This window comes from Micropterus salmoides, unplaced genomic scaffold, assembly GCF_014851395.1.
Source record: "Micropterus salmoides isolate LMB-PRFRI ecotype aquatic unplaced genomic scaffold, ASM1485139v1 Ms_hic_scaffold_1, whole genome shotgun sequence".
Classification (NCBI taxonomy): domain Eukaryota; kingdom Metazoa; phylum Chordata; class Actinopteri; order Centrarchiformes; family Centrarchidae; genus Micropterus; species Micropterus salmoides.
The window spans coordinates 11,290,593-11,306,589 of NW_024040040.1; positions in this window are offsets into that span (position 1 = coordinate 11,290,593).

Genomic DNA, 15,997 nt, shown 5'->3' on the forward strand with positions numbered 1-15,997 from the left:
ACAGTCTTTCTACATGGTCTCGCCTACAGATTGCACAGATATACAAAGTAAAAACAAGTATTCAGTATACACAGGCTCTTTAAGGTCAGTTCTGCACATGTTTTTAGTATGTAGTGTGTGTACACTAGGAAAGTTACTAAATGAAGTATAGTCAAAGCAGACATGATGCATCATAAATACTGTAAATTTTTGAATGTGTTGCTGTTGCACACTTTTCTCCCACAATGCAAAGCAAAAATGAAATGGAGGCGCTGCACAAAATTGGAAACAAAATTTAAGAAATTGTGTGCTGGAGAGACGAATTTGAAAAACACACAAAACAAGTATTATATTTTGTGAGAGCTATTTGTGACATTCCAAGTTGCAGTTCGGTTGATGTCCAATGTCGCATAGATTACATAATTTACTTCGAGGATAAAATATACTGTTAGATTTAGTTTGTAGTATGTCTTAAGGACAACACTATTGGCACCCCGACCTTGGATGACACACCCAACATTGCTCAACTGCAGACTCTCACAGGAAATTCCTCCCTGGACAGGATGCCACAGGTGTAGATGTCAGTAAAGCAACATGTTGCTATCAGGAGGTGAAGGGTCAGAGAGCTCAAACTTACCTTGAGGAGTGTGGATTAATAGTAAATTAGCAAAGCTAAAGTTAGCAGCGAACGACCAATCATTATTCAAGGATACTAACATTACATTCAGTAAGACACAAAGTTGTTTTTTGACGACTTAACGAATTAATGTTAACTTGTTAATGGAAGTCTGACATTTCTCGGTTTTGCGTGGGTCATGGTCCCAGCTTTCAAACAATAGACAGGTCCAGTTCGGTTCCAGGTCTTTTTGGGTATGGGCACAAATTTTTGGTATTTTCTTTAAAAGTTTTGATCTTTTGTATATATTTTTCAAAATGTTAAATGTATTTATTATGTAAACAGTTATGTATTTTTACGTGTTCATAAGTCTGTGTTTTGTTCTTTAATATATTTTAATATATTTTGAAAATTTCTTATACTTTATTTATGTTGACATAGGTGTGTGATTAGAAGCAGAGTGAGACCTGCTTTATAGGTCTGACTGTATAGGTTAAGTTGTTTAGTCAGCGCCAAAGTTTGATGGACACCTTTTGCAACAACTTTAACTGACTGAACAAAAAGGACAAATGCATCCCAAGCAGCAGCATTTGACTAAGATTAATTTTAGCGCTAAATCACTTAGGGCGCAATTAGGCTGACATGAAGGGCACCAATCACAAAAGACAATCAAAAAGGCACCTTCAAACATGGAATAAATAACCATCAAAATAAAACCATACTAATTATTTGCAGATAATTCCATGCTTGAGGTAAACTTGACAAAATTCAAAAACTACTTTTATTTTGTGCAAAGTTACAGTCAGACATAACTTGGTAAATTTGCACTTCAGGTTCTCATGTCTTTCAATATGTCTGTTTGATCCATTGAGCTGCCTTTAATTAAAAGCCCTCCTCCTTTCCCCTAATCATTTTCATAAGCATCTTCCTTGAACACCTTCATTACTGGGATCATCAATCAAAAATCATTTTGAAATATCACACGGTGACAGCGTGGCTTAACACAGCGATTGCGCGCCACTAATGAGAAAATAAATATTGGCCTGTGTCTGGATGAAAAATCAAGGCCTGAGTGTGGCTGGGCAGCCAGGACAGCGCTCTTCTCCGAGCTGACATTTATAATCAAAGGCTGACATCTGTCATCACTCCCTGAGGGGCCTTGTCTGTTGTGATTACAGTTCAGATGAAGCATATTTGCATAATAAGTGTAGTTGATTGAATGGCAGGTTTTTAGGGCTTTGTCTCTTGATATTTTTGCTGAGAATCAGTGTTATGCTATATATGCACCTTGAAATGGGTTTCTCTTGATAATCGAACATAGAGCAGATAGTAACACTTTTCACACCACATGTTTGATTATTGTGATTTTGAAAACCCATCAAGGGGCTCCAAGGCTGACTTGTGGTTATTGGCATGTTGATATGCTTGGAAAATTACTCTGGTATTTTCTAAATACCAAAAGGTCACCGTCATTTCACACCGTCCCCATCAGCAAATGAGGTGTGAGCGAGAAAAGTAGGCTCACATTCCACAACAGTGTATGTAAACACATCTCAGAAGCTATCGGAGGGATTTCCTTGAAATTCTGTAGAGACATCCGTGGTCCGTAGAGAATGACACTTAATGCCTTGGTGATCCTGTGTAGCACCACCAGCGGATCAAAGTTAAATTATCCAGGAAAATGTCCACACAGAGGAGATGGAATGACACAGCAAATAGCTGTACTTTGTGTTTGTGCTGATAAGGAAATTTTAGCAAGCCAACACACAAACAAGGCCAATACTATGTTAAACACTGTAGAGTCAAAACCATTAATTGAGTTGTTGATCATAAGAAAATGTATTCTTAATAATAATTGATTAATTGTTTCAGCTAAAATGTTATTTACATTATCTGGTTAGAGCAAATGTAAGCATTTCCTGCTTTCCTTTTTCAGGATAGTAAATTGGATATCTTTATTGTTTGTCCAAGAAACAATCTAAAATCTAATTAGAAGATTGGGGTCCGGGTGACCAGGATCAGGGTTAACGAGGCAGAGGGACAGCAGTGGAAAACAGAGAGACAGGCAGGCTGAGACAGCAGGGGTGGAACAGAGAGACACACTAACAGATACAAAACACAAGACCATACATTAACTCAAAGTACTTGGTGGACAAGCAGTCAGGGGACTTGCTAGGGGGATAGACACAAGCAAATCTAAATGCAGAAAATACACTAAACATAATAAGGCAAAACTAAAACAGGACAGACAGGCAAACTGAATAACGAGGACAGATATATAGCAGAACAATCAGAATAATGAAACTAAACAGATCAGAACTACACAACAGATCCGCCAACAAGACACACAGACAACATCAGACCAACAAGCACGAACACACAGTGTAAACTAGACACAAGACAACAGACAGGACTGAAACCCAAAACAGAGACAAAATAACAGATACAGGAAAGACTAAAAACCACCAAACTGACTAAGAACTAAATAAACAGAGCAGACACGCCCACAGCATGACACCAACTCAGGTTTGGTCCAAATAAACCCTCAATACTGAGTTACATGTGAAAATATTCTGGCTTTACACACTACCATGGCCTCTACTGTCCCAGTCTGAACCTTTGTCTTTGTTGTTCCCAAGGTCCTGGTCGGGGTCTCTCTATCTAGCAATAGGGCTACTAAGTTAGCTGCATGGCTAACTGAGCTAGCTAGCTAACTACAGTTACCAGCAGTTATGACCTGATATTTATGAGTATGAATTTGACAGGTGGAGTACTCTCTCTTACACATTGTACTTTTAAGCAAAGCCTCACATAGCCACCAGTGTTACTGTTTGCACTTGAGTGCTGTTACTCTCACATTCACATAAAGCCTTCCAAACCAGGTGATCACCCCATATATTGGCTGCAGTGTGATGACATGTTTGATATTGTGCTGCATTTCAATAGACAACTACTTCAGGGTGTTGGAGAGTTTAAGGAGTGCTGCCTTTTATATTAAGCCAAACAGTCTTTTCTCCTCAAAATATATAATTTCAAAACTTCCACAATATTGATGGCATCTGATTGTATGCTGTAATGCATTGCTATATTTCAAAAGCATTTAAAAGCATTCGCCAGGTAACAAATAACTGTAATACTCTCATTCCCGACTAAGCTTTGTGAATGCACAGCAACATTTCTATGCTGAGCACCACTGGGTCCCCCCCTCATCAAATATATTACCCCTGCATCCTTCCTCCTTAGCACCACACAACGCTACTGGCTATTTATAGCACAAACATATTGATCACTCTCTGCACCACCCTCTATCACTCTGTCCAGAGTGAGAGCCTGAAAGAGAGTGAGAACACTTTATGGCCCTCCATGTATGTGTGTGTGCTCGTCTGTACATGTGTGCATTTGTGGGCTAGGAAGTGGAGGATTGTCAGTGTTTGTGTGTATGCCTGGGCTCAGGGAGAACGGCTGCCCTGTAATTCAGTTCCAGACAGAGTTAACTCTGATTAAACAGCCTCGTGGGGCTATAAAATTTCTGGATATAAAAATAGGCAAAGCACTTCACCAGTGCAACCACTTTAAAACTAGGATATGGAAATCAGCATCCAAAATCCAATAGTGCCTTTCAGTTGCTTTAAAGAAGTCACAAAAAAACAGAAGAATAGGCCTTGTTAATTTATTATATAGGCTTCATTTTCACTGCGGCTATATAAATAAAGAAAGGGACATCAATAAAACTCATGATGCATAAAAAGCCTTCGGGGAAAGTATGTCACACCATATTGCCGTGGGAAAATACTATTGTAATAACAATATATGTAACTTAATGCAGCAGGGTTGTTTTAAATCTGCAGACTCATGCGAAAACTTTATCATACATTTATAATTAATGATAGGCCTACATAAAAAATCTTGTATTCAATATATGTTATAGCCGTACATGTAGTGTATCTTCAAATTTATGCATTCATATTTACCAGCGGCTTCGTATTATTTTTAGCTATAGCATCACAAGAGGACATGATGATGATGATTGACACTTCCCCCTTAAGCAACCATGTAAATGCGTTAGATTTTGCCAGGTTTGCAGCATTTGATTTCACACGTTTTGCCTGCCTCCGCTCGCAGGTTTGCATCATATGAGTCAAAGAAACTGTCACTGGCTGCCAATCAGAGCCGGGTATTGTAGCTCTCCAGTATGTTTAAATGTCAAGTTCAGTTAAAATGACTATTAACCTGTTCAGGGTTCAGTGTCTTATCTGTTCCACATTTATGATTTTTCAATCTGTCCATTGAGAAAAAAAATGTGGTCCTATATTTGGTGAAATTAAAAAATACACATTTAATGTTGTGTAAGCCGCTTTGGTGTCCTGCATCCCTGAGGTTTTAATTCAGCCTGGGAAGCATTTTCGGATGTCAGCTCTATCTCTTTTTTCCCACGATCTTTACTGTCAAAGCCCAAACTGCCTGGTAAATAACCTATAGAAATATCAGATATTAATACCATGTTTGGTTGTTCCTATCTGCAAACGTCTAAGATTAGACCACAGCAAATGCCTGAATCTACCAGAATCCTGCAGAATACAGTAATCCCCGCTGTTTGCTCCTACATCAGTAGCTGTCTCATCAGATTTGATAATCAGAAAATGACAGCAGTCCTTACACTCCTATCTTTTCAGCAAATATGTTTCTTGGAGGCCATGTGGAGATTGTGATTGCAGAAAAGCTTCAAAATCTACTTGGGGTTTCGGGGGCTACAACAAAAGGGTTTGTGGGTGTTTATCGAGCTGTCCAAAAGCCACAGTGTGGACTGAAAGCCAGAGTTTGTCCTTATGTTTGGCTTGAGTGGGTCCAACATGGCAGCTGTCTGGCTGCAGGGAGCCCCATTATGATGTGGTTGTGAAGGAACATATTGCAGGAAAAAGCTTGTAAAACAAGCAAACAATATATTTTAGGTTCTTAACTTGGCTGAATTTGTAGAATATTTGTATTTAAGGTCAGATTCCTTGATTTAAATGCATGTATCCTTTCATAATACAACTGTCCATCAGTTTTGCTGTTTTTGACAAATTATTCTGGGTATTTAACAGCTTCCAGAATCTCAATCAATGAGCACTGTTTCTCTTCATTTTTGACTTTGACAAACAAAACTTAATAAAATAATTAAGCCTTGTAACCAGCAACCATCAACTGGGGAAATGAATCAATTTATTTTCAGTGGGAGTCTTTCAAAAAAAGAAAGAAGTGCATTTATTGTGTAAAAAGGAATAGATTTAAAAACTTAAGACGATCTTTTCCAGATGCTCTCTCTCTCATGAATGGTAATAAACCGCTGACAGTCAACTGTTCCTTTTTTTTCAGATTGTTGAATGTGTTTGGCATATATGGAGCAAAAGCTATTGCTTTTTAAGTCACTCGCTCAGGATGACATTTTTCAAGTCTATTTTAAAACAATACTCACATGCCAATATGTGCATTGCACCGGGTTTTGGCCACTTGGATCATTTCTCCTGTCCCTGCTAGCTGTGAACAGATCCCTTCCTACCATGATCCCCGTGTAAGAAATGGGGGACACAATCTACAGTCTTCAATCTGTACAGAAATATATCTTTAGGTTTAGCTGAATAATATGAACATCAAGTTCTTCAAGCTTACTTACTTACCTGTTGTTTGTAACTGCTCCATAGACTTATTTTTCAACATTGATTTGCAGTGTTTCTGTTTTATGATGTGACAATGCTATAGTTAAGGTTTGGCAGATTATGGTTAGGGATAAATTAAGCACTTTATCTGTTTTAGTGGTTACAATAATAACCACATGGTTACTGTTAGGAACAATTGTTGCCATGCTTTAAAAACAAAACAAAAGTGTTTAAGTCCGATGTTTAGTTTGGGCACTTACTGACATGACTGACACTGTTGCTTTTCTTGGTGAAGACAGTTTCAACATGAAGCTTCAGCAGTGTGAGTTGGACAATTCAAGTTGATGTCTTGGTGTTTTATTTCCAACTCTTGAAAAGACAGCTGCAAAATAGCATTTTCTGGTAAGGGAAGTCATTTTTCCAGTCTTTTTGCACATTATTATTTTTCTAATGTAATTTGCATTGCCACACACCAGTTATACTTAAAACACATAGTAGTCTTAGTTTTAGGAGAATGGAAAACAAAAACGATTTACTTTATTTTATTCTCTTCTGTGTTTAAATGTAAAACTACCATAGCAATAACAACTGCAAAAAATGTACAGTTTTTCCTCAGTCACTTTGGTGCATTTCTCGAATTATCCTTAACATTTGCAAAACAGTAAGTGCATTTCTCGAAACAGGTAGTACAAACAGCAAAACAAAGTGGATTACCTGCAAAAGCCCATAACTTGCTCAAAATCCTTAGTCTCTCTCTCAAAAGCAAATCTTTATGTCATTGAACTTGTCAGTGCCATCAGAACGACAAGCAATCTTGTGTCTTGTTTATGAACAAGCAAGTCAAAATGTTTAATCATCTTGTCAATATAACAGTGTACTCTGTAAGTATTTTCTGATGTACATTTTGGCTAAGATTTTGATGACAATGATTGAAAATGCACAAGGCTGCACTTTTTTGTATGACATGCATCACTTTCACCAGTACAAAGTTATACATTGCAGGAGAGAGGACAGGAATCACAGCTATGCTTTTACTGTTCGTACTATAATTTGTAGACAGAGCATGTCATTGTAAGAAGAAAAGAAAAAGACAGGACTGTTGCCTCTTGTATCACAGATTCTCTTCCACATCACAACAGATATCTTCATCAATTCAGGACACATTTACAAAAAAATTCTAATAGACATGTATAGAATGTCTATCTATATATTCATTCTTTATATATATATATACGGAAGCCCTAATCAAATATATTTTTTACTCATCATTTTCTCGTGATTTTGAGATAACCATAATGGTAATTATAGTGTAGTTTGTTTTATTATTGGTTAGCTCACTTGGTAGAGCACAGGACTTATAGTCTTAAGGTTGTGTGTTCAATTCTCACTGAAGACTCTTCAACAAAGTTCTTATGAAAAGACTGTTTCACATGCTCACATTACTGTAAAGCAGGTGCTGGACTATGTGTGTTCTTGGTCCACATCCATCAACCTATGGACTTTTCATTTCCCCATCATTCCCAGGCAGAGGAAAGACCTTCTCATTCAGAGGAATCCATGTAACATTACACATTTCCTGATGACTTTCGGAACCTTTGAAATAGCCATCGGGAAATGTGTGATTGGATTCCCCTCAATCTCTTCATAACAAATTTGCTGAAAAAAAGAAAGTCAACAAGAACAGGAATCAATCAAATCAAACTGAGCCCCGTGCTCTACCAACTGAGCTAACCAGTGACACTGGTAGTTGCTTTGAAATTATTCTAAAGAAACGCATCTGTCAGCCCCTGTATTCAGCTATGGTTTGTTATCTCGTGATCACGAGAAAAAATAATTATCCCGTTCTCAGGGGAAAACAACATTCGCTTTATATATATATATTTTACTTCTCACTGTGTATTGTTACTGTTTACTGGTATTGAGTATTGGTATGAGTGTTGCTATTGTGATGTTGTTGTGGTCTATTCTTACTTTGTTTATGGTCCTTAAGAAACAACATTTCGTTTAGCTAGAGTATATACTTGTAGGCAAAGGATATGAATAAAGTGTTTTAACTTTGATTTTTGATAACGTGTTCAACCATTTTGCATGTAGTGACTAATGCAATGAACTTATGCCTACATGTTTTGGGGGGTAAGATTATTCAACAGAGACAGGTATAATTCATTGTGATCAGCAGGACATAAACAATTGATTATGTAGGAAACAGCAGACAATTTCAAACATTTGCATCAGTGTGTCAAGTCATTTGCAATCTGTTCAAAACAATGAGAAAGTGCTCTTATGATGTGCACGAGATGATGTGGAGGTTGAACAATTAGTTTTGAGAATTTCAATTCTGATCTGAGAAATGCACCAAAGTGACTGAGAAAAAGTGTAATATAGTCCAAAAAAAATTGTTTGTAAACCATGTAAAAAAATTACTGCAAACTTAATATAAAAACAGCCAGTTATATGAAGAGATTTTAAATGATGATGCAAAATATACACATCTTTAGCACCTGTAGCATGCATTTACCGTTCACTATACTGCTTTAATTTAGCCAAAAAGGTGTGAAGGATAATGAAGTATACAGTGCACTGTATTGCACATTAGAGATGATGCTAACATTCAGCACTGAGTTTTGCCTACAAGAAGGTGTTCTGTACAGCAGCTGCAATATCGGCGAGGGGTCGCCTTTAGTGCTTTTGCTTTAATCCCATAGGAACAACTTGTTGCCAGGAAAGATTTTAAAGGATTTCTGACCATGTGACCACTTTTGCTGCCTGTTGTTGGGAGCTTTGCCAATCAACACTACCCAAAAATGGAGTGAAAAAAAGAGTGAGTCAATACCCTTGGTTTGTCCCCTGTGTGCACGTAGGCGGCTGTCTGGCCAGGAGCCAGTGTCTCAGGCCAAATGTGTAGGTTAGGGAACTATTCTGTTAGAATGTTGATATAACAAAGGTGATTACTTGGAAAATCTTATAGACATTTTTGGGTTTTAAATTGGTTTAACAAATACTAGTATTGGACCTATTGTTGATCTTAATAGCATCATGCATATTGCTTCCTGATTGCTTCTCGTTAATGTGTAGTATGTGTCTGCCCTGCTCAGCTGCTTGTTCTTGTATTCATTTGTTTGCTATGTTATCTCTTTCCGGCCTTATCGGCTGTTTGTTTCTGTGTTTCAGTTGCCCCTTTGTAATGTCTGTCTGCGTATTTATGCTAATCCGCAACTGCTGTCTATCAATATCGAGTGTTTGTTCATAATGTGACTCCGTGGTTTAACCCCACGATATACAAGCACTCAAGCTGTAGCAGCAATGAATTCTGATACACTGCTCTATGTAGGGGAACATGTTCATGTCCAAACCCTGACAAGAGATCAATCTAATACATTTTCATATCCAGACATCTGGTAGTGTATTGTATGCATGCAACTTGTGGTTATACATGGCCCTAATTTAGGTTTTTCTTATGAACAATAGATTAAATGATTATTGTGAATAGGGTTAGTAGTAATGATGAACCAACAGAGAATTGTTAACTTACTCTGAGGTTCTCTTCAGCTCTATGGGACATTTTAGCATCATCTAGTGCTTTGCAATGTTAGTGGAGAAAACTAAGCCATTGAACTTACATTCATCAGGTGGTGGTAACGTGTCCATCCCCAAGGGTGGGCTGTCCTGTGGCTGAATTGAGAACCACATCGGGCAGTGGGTGTTGGCAAACAGATCCATCTCCGCGAGCTCAGATCTGCTGAACCACATTGTTGTGCAGTCTCCACCTGCTCGGGTGGGGGCCAGCCCTCAACATGAGGTCAGTCACCACCATTCTCCAAGCCTGGGATGTGAAGGGCTTTCAGAGACAGCAGGTGTGCTGATGCCCACGACTATAGGTTCCCTGCCAGCGCCAACAGAGCCGTGGATTGGACTCCGCCCTGTCTGTTGATGTACGCGCGGGAGGAAACGCACTCCCCTGGCAGGTCCCTCCCCATCCAGTGAGAGACTCTATGAAGACGGACACCCTGCCGAGCAGCACCTGTGCTGCTAGACAGTGAGAGACCCCCAGAATCGCAGGTAGATCTGCACTAGAGTTGAAAGGGGGGGTCATCATGCATCACCTTTGCCTCTTGAGGTCCAGATGCAGGCTGGCAAATTAACATTGTAGCTGTCGCATGTGCAGCAAACCCAGAGGGACCACCTGATGGACTACTGCCCTGAGGCCCAACAGCAGCATCACTGACAGCGCTGACGCAGCTGTCCCCTGCTGCAGCCCGTGGACCACCAAGCGACGCGCACAGTTATGCTCTTGGAGTGTTGCAATTGAGCACAATCCCCAGATACTCCGATCGCTGCAGCGGCTGGGTCAGCCAGGAAGTCCACTTCCTCTTGAGAGGATAGACTGGCTTCCATTATGTCCAGGAAAACTGGTGGTATGCAGCAGAACTGAAGAGAGTTGCCTCGTCTCAGAATGCTGTCAACACGGCTAGCTCAATGGGATGGGGTTGGTGGTGGGGAATTAGCACTTTTAAGACTTTTAAAATGTGTACACGTGAATAAAGCATCTTCGGCACTCTCCACCGCCAAACTTTCCATAAATGGAAGTTTAGTCCAAGGATCTGGGATGCACATGCGTCCCAGAACGCATGTGCTGCTTGTGTACACACAAGCAGCACATGTTAGAACAGGGGCTTTGTGAACACAAGGCCGCAGGGCGAACCCTTAGCCTCATCCCAGGAGTTAACGTTAGCTCTTTGAGGAATGTAATTAACATGTTTTACTCAAAAAACGGTTTCCACATTCTCAAAAGCCTTACCGTAGTTTTACAGAAGCAGCATATGTAAAACAATGGCATCTTGAACACCAGACGGGGGATTGTGGCAGCGTCAGCAGGCCTCTCTCCCTCCATAACAGTCACTTGGCCAGTCGCTTCCTTCCCAGTCACAGGTGGCTGGCGGGGGGTGGGTGCCTGGACTCATCCGGGCAGGACATGTGTCACCTCACCCGGGTGCAAAGATAATTTTCTAGAAGTGGCAACTCCATCCGTGGAGGTGGTGAATTCAGTGAGCAGTTCGCCGTTTGCTGAAGAAAAAAGGATGCTGAGGCAGTAGGGACAATGCTATTTATACGTAACGCACATATCGGTAGCGATGTCCTATTGGTCGGCTACATGCACGATGAAATTTAAGTGGGCAAGTGCGTGCGTGTGATTGGAGGAGGTAGTACCCATAGAGTCCAGTAGAGGGCGGAGCCTGTGTGAGATAGAACTTGTGATGTAGATGAAGAATATACTGTATGTGTGTAAAGACAGTGAGACATACATACATCCAGGTGGGTTCAGGTTTGGCAAGGGTCAAAAGAAAGACAGACACGACAAGACAGGACACGACAGCAGGAAGAGACAATTGACAGTCAGGCAAAGAACTGCTATATATATACTAGGGAAGCTAATGTCAGAATGAGGAACAGGTGTGTAGGTGGGTGTGGAGTTCAGGTGGTGAGTAGTAGTGGCAGGAATACGTTGGTGACAATGGCAGGTCTGAAAGGACAGATTTTATGGGTGGCTTACATAGAACAGAAAAATGTGAACATCAAAGAACTACAACACATAAGAAAAGTAACAAACTGAAATTGAAGTCGTTATATTTGGGATTAAAAAGGTATGACAAGTCTGCTTTGTGACCAAATTAGTTTTTTTGTCATTTTTAATTTGTATGTAAAAAAAAAAGTAAAAGAAAATGAGGTAATATTCCTTTTCTTTTGCTCATGTAATTACAGCAACAGAGTCTTTTCTCATTTTTTTCAAGCCGAATGTGCTTAAAATCCTGCGGTGTGCCTGCATGTGTTTGAGTGTGCAGTATGTATGTATGATCTGTCATGCAACTTGATGATCTGCCACTATGTATCCTGTTTTCTCTCAATACCATCAACACCTTATCCACCCCTGCTAGCTCTGTCTCCCCTTTGAAAAAGAGTATGTGAAGAGAAAACAAAATATTACAAACATTGCATTAATTAGTGTCAGAGCTGCATAAAATTATTCAGTTTAGAGAGGACTCAAGTGCTTCTGCCGTCACTGGCAAACACATTCACACACACACACACCCCGCCTCAGTCTAGACATGGACTAAATGCTTGTCTCATCTTAGTGTTGTCTCTGTTGAGACGTCCATTAAGGTTTCCCTAATCACAGTGTGGAATGATAATGCCTTCCACACTCACTCTCTTTCTCTCTCTCTCACTCTCTCACACATACACACACACACACACACACACACACCACAGAGCCTTGCTCCTGATCTGTCGCTTACACAACGACAAAGCTACGTGAGAGTCTTAACTAAAGAGCTTGGCTGAGATAGGTGGTCACGTAATTGATCAAGGTTGGCAAACCGAGCTGTGGAGCTAATGAATCAAGACAATGGGCAACGGGTTTAATTATGGCTGCATGGAGGGCATCGTTAGAGGAGTTCATTTGAGGGAGGCGAACTCTCTCCCCATAGTTCCCAGCCAGGTCAAATGATAAGGACCTTTATCGCACAGGTCTGATCTCACACCATTACTTATGCACTGGAGCTTTTGGGTTAGCCCTCTCTCAAGGTCCCCGTTTGGTCTGAACTTCCTCTTGGGTTAGCCGCTATCAGGCAGATTAGCGTTTTAGCAGGGGCTGTCTTGTTTGACTGATGAGAAGAGCACAGAAGTAGGTCTTTATACATTGGCAGAAAAGTTCTCGAGGGGTGGCCCACTTTGAAGCTCCTCCATCCCAAGTTTCCTCACTGCTATAAGGTCGTATTATCACCTTGTTAGCCTGGGCTACTGGAAGATTAGGTTGAGTTTACCGCAACCTAATCATCAAGCAATTTATGGCACAGGGAGGCCCAGCTTGTATTGCTACGGTGAGGCTGTTTACATCATGGTTGATTTATTATGTCAATTCTCAGGCCATTAAGCAAGAGGTAAGACTCCTACAGAGGGGGTTTAATTTTAAACAACTCTGTTTTGCTTTACAGTGCTTTAAGTCTGAAACAAGTAGGAATTACTTTGTCTTAACAAAGGAGATAAATATTCTTGTGTTAGTAGCAACCTGTCTGGCGCTCTGCTAACTACTATAGTACTTTTGGCTAACTGGTCATGGCCACCAGGTTGCAACTCATGCAGTAAACCTGTGATTTTCCTGTCTAGCAATGAGTAGGCCACATCTATATAAAAATAATGTCAAATTGTGGCAATCAATCATTTATTCATTAAGGTCCTGAGTTAGTTCCAGTAAAAGAACATTTGAAAAAGTCCAATAGTAACAAATAACAAAACATTACTGCCCCATTCGGGAAAATACGGAAGCTGTTTCATTGGATTGCTCATAGTTAGAAATGCCAGCAATAAAAACTCTGTGACAAGTTAACAAAGTTGGGGCAACTTTACAGCCAGAGAGCATCACTGGAGGAAAAGTGCACATGGTGTAAATAGTACACAGGCTTATCACTGCCTCTTAAAAACCACAGAGGGAATCATTTATATTGTCTTCTCACATAGACACAATGGAGCTTTGCGATCCACAAAGTCTGCACAACTTGCCTGAGGGTGGTGAAGGGGATATGGGACCAGTATGTGTTGCATCACACCAAAATTGAGAATCCTGTGAAAGAAGCAAGTCTACTCAATATGCAGCAACATATTAAATTCCAGCTACTTTCTACTTAGCTGGTATTGGAGGAGTTAATTGTTTGCCAGAGTGGGCAAATAGCTTGAAAACGCTACAAACATGTGTCATGATCTAACACAATAAATCACCAGCTGCTTTCTAAAAGCCATTACTGCAAGATTTTTTTGTTTGTTGGGATCAACCTGTTCAGTTCTTTTTCAACACAGTTTTCTTCTGTATTTACATTGCATTGCACGCTTACTGTGCAAATAAACCTTTTTCATAGCATTTTTATTTGCTAATTAACATTTCGCAGTGCAAGCTATTTTTCAGAACAATTTTACATATGCTTTCATAAAGTGGTAGCCTACATGTCCCCTGCGTCCCCAGGGTAAATTACCCTCCCTCCCTGCTCCCTCCCTACAGGTTGAGCTACTCCATGCTTAACGCTTCACCTCCACTCTCCTCCTGCTCTCTCTCCCTCTGCCCTGTCACTTTGTCACTGGCTATCACCATAGACTGGCACTGGCCAGTCATATTCATTCACTACACGTAGACTGATATATTTCAAATGTTTATTTCATTTAATTGTGATGATTAAAACTGACAACTAATGAAAATCCCAAATTCAGTATCTCCGAAAATTAGAATATTATTAAGAAGGATTTTTTGAAATGTTGGCCAACTGAAAAGTATGAACATGAAAAGTATGAGCATGTACAGCACTCAGTACTTAGTTGGGGCTCCTTTTGCCTGAATTACTGCAGCAATGCGGCGTGGCATGGAGTCAATCAGTCTGTGGCACTGCTCAGGTGTTATGGGAGCCCAGGTTGCTCCGATAGTGGCCTTCAGCTCTTCTGCATTGTTGGGTCTGGCGTATCGCATCTTCCTCTTCACAATACCCCATAGATTTTCTATAGTGTTAAGGTCAGGCGAGTTTGCTGGCCAATTAAGAACAGGGATATCATGGTCCTTAAACCAGGTACTGGTAGGTTCCTGGTAGACGGCTGTGTTGACCTTGGACCTCCAGAAAACACAGTGGACCAACACCAGCAGATGACATGGCACCCCAAACCATCAGTGACTGTGGAAACTTTACACTGGACTTCAAGCAACGTGGATTCTGTGCCTCTCCTCTCTTCCTCCAGACTCTGAGACCTTGATTTCCAAAAGGAAATGCAAAATTTACTTTCATCAGAGAACACAACTTTGGACCACTCAGCAGCAGTCCAGTCCTTTTTGTCTTTAGCCCAGACGAGACGCTTCTGACACTGTGTCTTGTTCACAAGGAATGCGACAGCTGAAAGCCATGTCTTGCATATGTCTGTGCGTGGTGGTTCTTGACGCACTGACTCCAGTTGCAGTCCACTCTTTGTGAATCTCCCCCACATTTTGAATGGGGTTTGTTTCACAATCCTCTCCAGGGTGCGGTTATCCCTATTGCTTGTACACTTTTTTCTACCACATCTTTTCCTTCCCTTCACCTCTCTATTAATGTACTTGGACACAGAGCTCTGTGAACAGCCAGCCTCTTTAGCAATGACCTTTTGCGTCTTGCCCTCCTTGTGCAAGGTGTCAATGGTCGTCTTTTGGACAGCTGTCAAGTCAGCAGTCTTCCCCATGATTGTGTAGCCTACAGAACTAGACCTAGAGAGACCATTTAAAGGCCTTTGCAGGTGTTTTGAGTTAATTAGCTGATTAGAGTGTGGCACCAGGTGTCTTCAATATTGAACCTTTTCACAATATTCTAATTTTCTGAGATACTGATTTTGGGGTTTTCATTTCAGCGCAAGAAACAGAGAGCAGAGGGGGTGGGGGCTAGTAAGAGATGTGATTGGGCCGGGCCAGTGTCAGTATAGAAAATTACCCAATGGGCCGCTGTCTATGATTTATGGGCCGATCGTTGGCCCATTTTTTAAAAACAGTTAAATAAATACATAATTTACGTTACATCGGTATTCTGACAATATATGCTGCCTTGTCGAAAAATGCTACCGTAGCTTAAATTGCATCTATCAAGTTGCTCTGCCCTATCGAAAAATGCTACCTTATGTGTTCCCTTTTCCAATCCCATAAAGTTATAATTCTCACAGTATTATGACATCTTCTGTTTTTTGATTATATTATAAAATCATTTCAGGG